The sequence below is a fragment of the Triticum dicoccoides genome, chromosome 2B (assembly GCF_002162155.2).
Source record: "Triticum dicoccoides isolate Atlit2015 ecotype Zavitan chromosome 2B, WEW_v2.0, whole genome shotgun sequence".
NCBI classification, from domain to species: Eukaryota; Viridiplantae; Streptophyta; class Magnoliopsida; order Poales; family Poaceae; genus Triticum; species Triticum dicoccoides.
Window position 1 is genome coordinate 632,434,746 of NC_041383.1, and position 12,151 is coordinate 632,446,896.

The window sequence follows — 12,151 nt, forward strand, 5'->3', positions numbered from 1 at the left end:
TGAATTGCCCATCAAGGGAAGACCCTTCACATGGAGAAACATGCAAATTGACCCACTGCTTGAGCAAATTGACTGGTTCTTCACTAGCAACCATTGGACCACCTCATACCCAAACACTCTTGTTAAACCTCTTGGTAGACCAGTCTCCGATCACATTCCTTGTGTCATCAATATTGAAACGAAAATCCCTCGCTCCAAGTTGTTCAGATTTGAGTCTTATTGGATCCATCATCCGGGTTTTTTGGACACTGTCAAGAGGGCCTGGTCCAAGCTGGTCCACTCTCCAAATATGGCATCAAATCTTTGCAAAAAGCTCAAGCACCTTAGTCATAAACTCAAAAGCTAGAGTAAGAACATCTCAAAGTTATCTATTACTATTGAGAACACTAATAAAGCTCTGCTGGAACTTGATGGCTTGGAAGATAGGAGACCTCTCACAACACCGGAAACTAATTTCCGAACCATTCTCAAAACATTTATTGAGGCTTCTATCATATCAACGACAATACTGGAAGAAGCGTTGCACAATTCGTTGGGTCTAGTTCGGTGATGAAAATTCAAAAAATTTCCAAGGAATAGCTTCAGAGAGATACCGCAGAAATAACATACCCTCCCTCACGACTGAGTCCGGCTTTTGTCTGGAAGATCATGCTAGCAAGGAGGCCATCATATTTCAGACCTTCAAAGAGCGACTTGGCACTAATTCCAAGCATGACATGAAGTTTGACTTGCCCAGACTCATCAAAAAGATTGATGGCTTGGATGAACTCACTGTGCCCTTCACCATGGCAGAGATAGACCAGGTGATCAAAACAATGCTGGCCGATCATGCTCTGGGCCCTGATGGATCTATAGGTGTATTCCTTAAAACTTGCTGGGAGGTGATCAAGGAAGACTTTTACAAGCTTTGCAACTAGTTCTTCGAGGGTAATCTAAACTTAGAGAGCATTAATGAAGGCCTAATCACTCACATTCCCAAAGTCAATGTGTCGTCAACAGTTAACTAGTATCGGCCAATCAAGTTGCTTAATTGTTGTCTTAAAGTTATAACTAGATTGTTGGCCAACCAACTACAACGACTTGTGCTCAAAATTGTTCACCGCAATCAATACGGCTTCCTCAAGGGGCGCACGATCCAAGACTGTCCCGCCTCGGCATTTGAATACATTTATCAATGCCAATCTTCCAGGAGAGAGATTGTTCTGCTTAAGCTTGACTTTTCTAAAGCCTTCGACACCATTGATCATGATGCAATGATTGAGATCATGCGCAACATGGGTTTTAATGACAAGTGGCTCGGTTGGATTAGATGCATTTTTGCCTCGGGAAAGTCAGTTGTCCTCCTCAATGGCGTACCTGGGCGACAATTTCACTGCAAATGTGGTGTTCTCCAAGGGGACTCCTAGTCCCCCCTCATTTTGGTCTTGGCCGCAGATTTGCTGCAAGCTGCAATTAATGACGCATTTGCTCAGGACCTCATCAAGCTACCTTTCCCATGCAACACTCAGAAGGACTACCCGGTTATCCAATATGCGTACGACATGATCCTTGCAACGTCAGCGTGTCCCATCCAGGCTGCAATCATCAAAAATATTATGTCCAACTATGCCACTTCTATTGGCTTGAAAATAAACATCCACAAATCCACACTTGTCCCAGTCAACTGTTATGAGACTCTATACACCAACCTGGCGAATATTTTCAGATGTGTGGTGGGAAAGATGCCATTTACTTACCTTGGCCTCCCCATGGGGTGTCACATCCCTGGTCCTGTTATGCACTAGGCTAGACCTCATGTGAGCATCATGTTTTAATTCAAATGAAATTTGAATTGAGGAATTTTCAAAGCCTCAGAAACCTTCTAAAAATGATCAACATTAAAATCTCCTCAAAGAAGTCCAAGAAAATGTTCCTCTTAGTCTCTGAAAATATTGCAAAGAGGTAGAACTCAAAACAATATTTTTGGTATCTCAGAGTTAATTATTTTAGGCCTTTGAATTAAATAAATAGCTATTTGCATTGGATATATATATTATATATAAATAATATATGTCCAATAATTACTGGAACATTTTATGTGGTTTGGTATATTTTAGTTCTAGCCACATAATTATTTTCAGGATTTTATAAAATGGTTTAGTATTTTTACTAAACCAAAACAAAACAGAACAAAATAGAAAACAATAAATAAAAGCAGAGAGAGAGAACTTACCTCAGCTTACCTGGCAGCCCACCCGCAGCCCAACAGCTGGCCAGCCCATCTGGCCGGCCCAGCCCACCTCCTCCCCCTTGTCATCTTCCTCCTCAGCCAGGAGGACGAACAGGTGCGTGGCGGGCGCCGACGCTGCCCCGGCCACCTCCTGCTTCCCCTGGCCACCTCCTTCTGCCTCCTCGACGCCCGGGTGACGCCACGCGCCTCCCCGACCCCCCTCTCACTTCCTCTCTCCCTCTGGACCGCTCCCCCTCCTCTGGCTCCCTGTTCCCCTCTCTTCCCTGTGAGCCCCGAGAGCACGCTGTCGCCGTAGCCGTGGCCATAGGCCACCACCCGCCCAACCAGCACGGCGAAGAGCTCCACCACGACGCCGTGGAGCTACACACTGACGCATGCGACCAGGGGAGCCCTGCAACGTCATCCCCGGCCTCATCTTCAACCTCCGGCCGCCGGTGACTTCGCAGTCGATTCGCGAGCTCCAGCACTTCCCCGACCTCGTCGTCGACTCTGCTAGTCCCTACGTGAGCCACTCTCCATTTTCCCCCTGGAATCCCCGTCGTTCCCCTCCCCTAGCTAGCTTCCCCACCTCCGCCGAGGCTCGCCGCCGCCATGGTCAACGAGCTCCGCGCTCGTGAGCTCGGCCGCTCGCCCGAGCATCACCAGCGTGCTCACCGCGCTCCTGCGAACCCGAAACACCCACGGGTGCTCCCTGCCATGCCCTATAGCGCCATCTCCGCGGTTGCCCGAACTCCGGCCGCCGCCTTTGAGCTCGCCGCCGTCGATATAGGCCGCCCCCGGCATAACTGACCGCACCACTCGACGCGCGGGATCTTCAGCGTCACGTAGCTGCCCTCCGCCGGCCATTTGGTCGCCGGAGGAGGAATTCCGACCCCCTCCGCCGTCTCGGGCTTCACCGGCGACGAGCCGTGGACCAAGTCCGGCGAGTTTGACCCCAGTTGGACGCCCCTGACTCAATGACAGGTGGGCCCAGCCCTGTTAGCTAATTAGGATTAGCACTAATCGAATTAGTTAAACTAATTACCCCCCTGCTGACACTGATAGTGGGCCCCACTGGTCAAACCCCAGTCAGCGCTGGGTTTGACCGGGATTAGTTCCTGTGTCACTGACGTGTGGCCCCCACACGTCAGGTTTGACCTGGACCCGCCCTGTTGACCTGATGACGTCAGGGTGAGGTCATACTGACGCAATATTCATTTTCTGGAATTTAGTTTATTTTATTATATTCAGGAAATTCCAGAAAATAGCTAAAACTTCTAAAAATCATAGAAATTCAACCGTAACTCCAAATTAAATAATTTATATATGAAAAATTATCAGAAAAATTCAAGGAATCCATCTGTACCATTTTCATGCATGTTAGAACAACTTACAGCTACTGTTTAGCACAAATCAATTAAATGGCATTTGAATAATCACATATGGAGTTTAAATTTGAATCTTGTATTCAGACCAACTTCATTTAATCTGTTGCTAGTTGCATTAGCTCAAAACACATTCATTTTTCCATGTCATGATCATGCATCATATTGTGCATTGCATTGATTGTGTTCCCTTCTATGTTGCCGGTAATTGTCCCCTCTCGATAGACGTGATACCGATGATGTGATCGTTGACACTGATGAAGACTCAATGCTATCTTCAGAAGTGCCAGGCAAGCAAAACCCCCTTGTTCATTCCGATACAATCCCACTCTCTCGCTCCTGCTCTCTTTTACTGCATTAGGACAACATCGATTCGTCTATTACTTGCTGCGGTAGCTGAACCCCTTTATCCTTTGCATGACCTGTCATTGCCACAGTAAATAGATGAAACCCACTAGCATGAGTAGGAGTTGTTTGAGCCCTGTTGTGCCTACTCATTCATGTTTGTTTGTCATGCCTGCTACTGCTTAGAGTTGAGTCAGGTCTGATTCATCCGGGATGAATCAGAGGTGTGTGAACATGTCCTACTGTGTGTGAGCTAAGTGTGTGAACACGATTTGGTAAAAGGTGTCGGTGAGAGGCCATGTAGGAGTACACGGTGGGTTGTCTCATTGAAGCCGTCCTCAGGAACTGAGTTCTGTGTTTGTGATCCATGATTCAGCTACTACCATACATTGGGCCCTGAAATATGACCCCGCTCGACTTCTTATTCACCCTTGTCCTCTGTCCAGGAGTTGCAAGTAGTTTCTGGTGTTTATAGTATGCTGGAGCCCGTGGACAGCGCTGACCGTAGGGGTGGGCTGTGATGCGGTAGGCACGTGGCCGGGTATACCGGGCGCCCGTTTGGTGTCACGGAACCCTGTTCACATCGTTTGGGGCTGTGAGCGAAACTCCGGCCGGATCTCCTCATGGATGGAACCCGAATAGGCGATAAACCTAGACTAGAGACTTGAGTGTTTAGGTAGGTCGTGGTCTACACCCACGTCGTCTTTCGCTTGAAGTCTGCCGAGCACATGTCGTGTGCAGACGCTAAGTGGTGGAAACATGTATGAAGAAGTACACCCCTGCAGGGTTAACATCATCTATTCGAATAGCCGTGTCCGCGGAAAAGGACTTCTGGGTTGCTTATATCAGTTCATAGACAAGTGAAAGTGGATACTCTAAAATGCGCAAGATAAGCGTGAGTGCTATGGATGGCATTCTCGTAGGGTGACGGGAGCGGTTCCATAGTGGTGTATTGGTTGGTGAATATGTGGACTCGTGTGCGCCACCTCAAAAGAGTTACTTGCAGTCGTAGTTCAGGATAGCCACCGAGTCAAAGCTGGCTTGCTGCAGTTAAACCCCACCATCCCCTTGTTGATAATGATGCATATGTAGTTAGATCTGATGTAAGTCTTGCTGGGTACATTTGTACTCATGTTTGCTTAATTTATGTTTTGCAGAGAGACCTCTGTCTCGCTAGTTGTTCCACGCGTACTTTGACGTTTAGCTTGTTACCTCAGCTACGATCTTGTGCCTCGGCAGGATCTGGTAGATAGTCAGGCTTCTCAGCCTTTTTCAGTTATAGATGTCTGTACCCAGACATGATAGCTTCCTCTTGTGCTTTGATTTATATGCTCTGATTGTTGGGTCATGAGACCCATGTTTGTAATATCTCGCTCCTCGGAGCCTATTGAATAAATTACTTGAGTCGTAGAGTCATGTTGTGATGCCATGTTATATTTGCACATATCGAGCATATTGTGTGTATGTTACTGAAATGCTTGGTATGTGTGGGATCTGACCATCTAGTTGTTTATCTTTAGTAGCCTCTCTTACGGGGAAATGTCTCCTGGTGTTTCACTGAGCCATGGTAGCTTGCTACTGCTCCGGAACACTTAGGCTGGCTGGCATGTGTCCTTCTTCGTTCCTGTGTCTGTCCCTTCGAGGAAATGTCACGCGATGAATACCGGAGTCCTGTTAGCCCGCTACAGCCCGGTTCACCGGAGTCCTGCTAGCCCAGTGCTACAGCCTGGATTCACTCGCTGATGACCGACACGTTCGATGCTGGGTCATGGATGCCTGTCCCTGTAAGTATGTGCCACTTTGGGTTTACGACTAGCCATGTCAGCCCGGGCTCCTTATCATATGGATGCTAGCGACACTGTCATATACGTGTGCCAAAAGGCGCAAACGGTCCCGGGCAAAGGTAAGGCGACAACCGTGGGAATACCGTGCGTGAGGCCGCAAAGTGATATGAGGTGTTGCATGCTAGATCGATGTGGCATTGAGTCGGGGTCCTGACAGCGTTGGTATCAGAGCTTGACTGCCTGTAGGATTACCAAGCCAAACTGGTCGAAGTTGAGTCTACAAATTCTTTAGTTATATAAGGGAATTGATTGTGGGATGGAACGTAAGGCTCTTTTTACTCCTTTACCTCATGCCCTTCTGATCTGAGTCATCTTATCTTTTCTATGGGGTTAAGAACTAGGCTATCCCTTCTTTCTATCAGGATCACGTGTTACTAGTCCGTAGACTTAAAGAACTGTTGGACTTAAGCCTCGTTTCAGTTCCTATTACTTCCGTATGTTAGTTGTTGATCTCGAAACCTTGATATTGTGCTTCTGAGTGGTTATGCCACCATTTTTGTGAATGTCTCAAATCTTTTCTGAGCATTTACAGCCGTTATGCTGTCCGAGTCATCTCAGGTCTCTAAGTAGTCTGATGCATTTGCAAATCCTTTCTTCCCGTTTCAATGTTCCTTTGGGCCAGATTAACCACACTAATCAGTGAGTTGAGGTACTCCGTTACCCTGACATATATGTTGGAGATATTATTATGACCCTAGGTGTCTTAGGGGATCATCTAGTAATCTAGCAATGTTTTGTGTTCCCAGTGTGAAGATTCTGGCCATCATTCTCGAAAGCATCCCGTGGTGCTACTTAGTAGTAGGTATTCTACTCCTGGGTTCTGAACCCGAGATTCACTCTACCTACTTCATGTTGATAGTAATTGCTAGTGCCTTTAGGATATTAGTAACCTTTGCGATAGTCCTTGAAGTCCGTGGTATCTTCTTCTTCCAAATACCATGAACTACTTATGGCAGAAGTTCCTCGTTGAACTGAAATATAACAACAGGATTATTCTTGATGAGTTCTCCATTATATATTGTGACTCTGCCAGTTCTACCTTTCTGCATGGGTTATCCGGAAGAAATATGTTGAACTTGGTTCGACATACTAATCTATGCATCCACAACTCAGAAAATTATATGTTCCTTTGAGTTGTTCTCTTTAGTTGCATTCTGACCCTCGTCTATCAATTGATAGTCAAGAGTATGCGTGCGTTCGTTTATCGATGCCTATTACTCTTGTGGTCCGTCAAGCCATTCTATCGCGGAATGACTAGGAGAAACAAACTCCAGTACCTCTTCCCTATCCAGGATTGGGTCAAAGAAGTTGTGCTCCGCAGATCAAATTGCTAATCCAGCTTTTGTTCTGTTCTACCTTGGAGTATTACCATTTTTATATCGGGATTGTTATAGGAATTGCACACCATCCTATGAACTCTTGGTACAGTGATACTTCTTGCCATCATTAGTCATTCCTCGGTCTTCGTGTTGATGCAACCGGAATACCGACAAATGAATTGTGATGTGTGAAATCAATACGCCTAGCAACCTCGTTGCTGGGTAGTTAAAGGACAATAATTTCACTCTTAGCGCGCTGGTTTTGAATCATCATTCTAAGGTTGATCATGCTACCTAGTCCTTGTTCTCGGTGCACTCCTCGATCGATGAGTTAGGATTATTTCAAATCCTTGCTCTATTGATCATATCGTCTTGCCCTGAAAAGCAAGGTCGTTCTCGAGCTTAGTAACATACCGGTGGTTCGTGATTTTCTGAATATCTTCTCAGAAGTATTACCAGGTTGTCACCTGACCGCTATGTTGAGTTCGTGATCAAGTTGGTTTATTCCTGTAAACCACCCCTTCTCCAAGAATCCGTGTTGGATACCCTGAGCTAGTTGGATAAGCTAAACAACAACTTGGAGAGTTGGAAGATAAAAGCTTGTCCGACTTAGTTCATGTTAAGGGATATCTTTTTGTGTGTGTGTGTGTTGAAGAAAGATGATATCTTCATCAATTGGTCCTTGTGAACAATTGTTGGATCTATTATCTTACCCAAACCTTTGATTGAGTATGGGCTATCATCCAATCAGACCAGAACCAACGATATTCGTAATGTTGTCTTACTAGTGGTTGATCCCTCGAGCATACACCATTATATCTTTTGGGTCTGACCAATGCTATCACTTGTTCACTTAACTATGGAATTCCTTTTAAAAGGAAACCCAGATGAATTGTTGTTGTGCCCATTGACAACATCCTTGTCTTCTCCATAATTTTGCTGAACATTAAGCTAGTGTTGGAAACTTTTGAAAGCATTTGTTCATGCTAGCTCATGAAGCATATTTTCGGGTGTAAGAAGTGACTTCCTCTAGTTCATGTGCATTTGATGCAAAGTTGCCGCCGTGAATTTGAGAAAGTTAGTTTTGCTTCCTCTGGAATCATCCCAAATCAGTCATGCATACGTGCGAAGTATTCTGTGGTTCGGAGACTTGCAACCTTCATTCCATATGTGTATCCTAGCACACCAAGCCACTGACTGATTTGTTCAAGGAGAAGGAGTATCTTCATAAGAGCTAATCCGGACTTATGAAGGAACTTCGATATCCTCGCTGATGGTTCCCAACCAGAACTCGGTAGTGTTTTATTGTAAGACTACCATGTGGGCATGCTTGTCTGGGACAACGTGTTCACATGTTTGTAGCAGAACCAGCTCATGTTTTGGAGCTTGCTATCGTAGTTCATCTCCCGAGAATCCCGCAACGTCATCTCGTCGATTTGTGTTGCAAACTTTCATTTTTCTTCCTAGACTCGATGGGTCTGGAATATTCTGACACAAACCAGATCTGAATCTCAGGCAGATATGATGGTTGGAACATTTCCCCAAGAACTATAGTATTGGCTCCTCGATAACTGGTAAAGTGGATGTCGTGGCCAGCACCACCCAGCCGAAAGACCTATTATTGTAGTATCTTGATTGAAGAAGTTGGCCACCTCCCCATAAGGATTTCGTAGGATTTACCTCCGTAACTGTTCCTTATGGATTCTACTGCTCCCGAAGTCCGACCTTTTACTTGATGTTCTAGTTATCAAACCATATCTATGAATGGGTTACACTAGCACATCAAGGAGAACATTAGAAGCGGAGTGCTAAATGTCTCTCGGTCGATCATCCAGATTTTATTTCCTTGGCCTCGCTAAGATGAAATCTGAGAAAGTGTTATCTTTCTTTGCATCTGCATCATCCATCATCATTCATCATGGTAGTAAGTTGTGTTGCCAGAATCCTTGACACGGATATTGGTAAAACCTTGATGATTATGGAAATGCTCAAGTTCTTGAGAGCATGCACAAGCACTACGTGTTATCATCGGCACTAACTGGGATTCCTCTCAGTTTCCTCGGCAATGCTATGACCTTTTCAAATAGTGAATTCACTCTCTATTGTTGGGTTCTTCCCCAGTTACCAGAATCATTCCCAGCATTTGCATTTTGTTCCTAGCTTGCACTGCCAATGTGCCATTCTACCATGGGTCTCTTCCATTTCCGGTGGCAAGCAAATTCATCCATTACGTTGTCTTCAACAAGGTAATCCACATCATCCAAGTCCGAGTATGCCATTCTACCGACCCCCTCCAAATGATCGCTCGAGAATTGCCTTAGGCTGGTTTAAAGAGTTTCAATGATCTCTGAATCAAAGGTAATTCTTCTTGCCACTTAAGGGGATATATCTACGAGTCACCATCCCTAAGATGCCTCGTTGTGGTATCATGGCAACTCAACTCCTCGCTATGTTGACAATCGATTACCACCTTCTTAAGCATGAAATTGTTGTCTACCTAGTGAACCTTCGTCATCTGCCTCACTCCATTCTTATGGATGTGTGCTTCGTCTCTCAGCTCGAGAGATGTTGCTATGTCTCATCCCGAGAGTTACTCCTGAGTTGTTCGACCTCCGAGAAGAACGATTCTTTTAGGGTCTTTCCTTTCCTCTCGTTGTCATGTTAGTTGGAGTTCTCAGAGCAAGACTTCGAGAAATGATGGTGATCGAATCAACGTTCCTATGAAGTGCACCCTGGATCGTGAAGATTATACTAGTTGCGTTTCCCTTCACCTTACCCCACGCTTGAATCTCGGGACGAGATTTTTGTTTAGTGGGGGTGAGTTGTCACATCCCTGGTCCTGTTATGCACTAGGCTAGACCTCATGTGAGCATCATGTTTTAATTCAAATGAAATTTGAATTGAGGAATTTTCAAAGCCTCAGAAACCTTCTAAAAATGATCAACATTAAAATCTCCTCAAAGAAGTCCAAGAAAATGTTCCTCTTAGTCTCTGAAAATATTGCAAAGAGGTAGAACTCAAAACAATATTTTTGGTATCTCAGAGTTAATTATTTTGGGCCTTTGAATTAAATAAATAGCTATTTGCATTGGATATATATATTATATATAAATAATATATGTCCAATAATTACTGGAACATTTTATGTGGTTTGGTATATTTTAGTTCTAGCCACATAATTATTTCAGGATTTTATAAAATGGTTTAGTATTTTTACTAAACCAAAACAAAACAGAACAAAATAGAAAACAATAAATAAAAGTAGAGAGAGAGAACTTACCTCAGCTTACCTGGCAGCCCACCCGCAGCCCAACAGCTGGCCAGCCCATCTGGCCGGCCCAGCCCACCTCCTCCCCCTTGTCATCTTCCTCCTTAGCCAGGAGGACGAACAGGTGCGTGGCGGGCGCCGACGCTGCCCCGGCCACCTCCTGCTTCCCCTGGCCACCTCCTGCTTCCTCCTCGACGCCCGGGTGACGCCACGCGCCTCCCCGACCCCCTCTCACTTCCTCTCTCCCTCTGGACCGCTCCCCCTCCTCTGGTTCCCTCTTCCCCTCTCTTCCCTGTGAGCCCCGAGAGCACGCCGTCGCCATAGCCGTGGCCATAGGCCACCACCCGCCCAACCAGCACGGCGAAGAGCTCCACCACGACGCCGTGGAGCTACACACTGACGCATGCGACCAGGGGAGCCCTGCAACGTCATCCCCGGCCTCATCTTCAACCTCCGGCCGCCGGTGACTTCGCAGTCGATTCGCGGGCTCCAGCACTTCCCCGACCTCGTCGTCGACTCTGCTAGTCCCTACGTGAGCCACTCTCCATTTTCCCCCTGGAATCCCCGTCGTTCCCCTCCCCTAGCTAGCTTCCCCACCTCCGCCGAGGCTCGCCGCCGCCATGGTCAACGAGCTCCGCGCTCGTGAGCTCGGCCGCTCGCCCGAGCATCACCAGCATGCTCACCGCGCTCCTGCGAACCCGAAACACGCACGGGTGCTCCCTGCCATGCCCTATAGCGCCATCTCCGCGGTTGCCCGAACTCCGGCCGCCGCCTTTGAGCTCGCCGCCGTCGATATAGGCCGCCCCCGGCATAACTGACCGCACCACTCGACGCGCGGGATCTTCAGCGTCACGTAGCTGCCCTCCGCCGGCCATTTGGTCGCCGGAGGAGGAATTCCGACCCCCTCCGCCGTCTCGGGCTTCACCGGCGACGAGCCGTGGACCAAGTCCGGCGAGTTTGACCCTAGTTGGACGCCCCTGACTCAATGACAGGTGGGCCCAGCCCTGTTAGCTAATTAGGATTAGCACTAATCGAATTAGTTAAACTAATTACCCCCCCTGCTGACACTGACAGTGGGCCCCACCCCTGGTCAAACCCCAGTCAGCGCTCGGTTTGACCGGGATTAGTTCCTGTGTCACTGACGTGTGGCCCCCACACGTCAGGTTTGACCTGGACCCGCCCTGTTGACCTGATGACGTCAGGGTGAGGTCATGCTGACGCAATATTCATTTTCTGGAATTTAGTTTATTTTATTATATTCAGGAAATTCCAGAAAATAGCTAAAACTTCTAAAAATCATAGAAATTCAACCGTAACTCCAAATTAAATAATTTATATATGAAAAATTATCAGAAAAATTCAAGGAATCCATCTGTACCATTTTCATGCATGTTAGAACAACTTACAGCTGCTGTTTAGCACAAATCAATTAAATGGCATTTGAATAATCACATATGGAGTTTAAATTTGAATCTTGTATTCAAACCAACTTCATTTAATCTGTTGCTAGTTGCATTAGCTCAAAACACATTCATTTTGCCATGTCATGATCATGCATCGTATTGTGCATTGCATTGATTGTGTTCCCTTCTATGTTGCCGGTAATTGTCCCCTCTCGATAGACGTGATACCGATGATGTGATCGTTGACACTGATGAAGACTCAATGCTATCTTCAGAAGTGCCAGGCAAGCAAAACCCCCTTGTTCATTCCGATACAATCCCACTCTCCCGCTCCTGCTCTCTTTTACTGCATTAGGACAACATCGATTCATCTGTTAC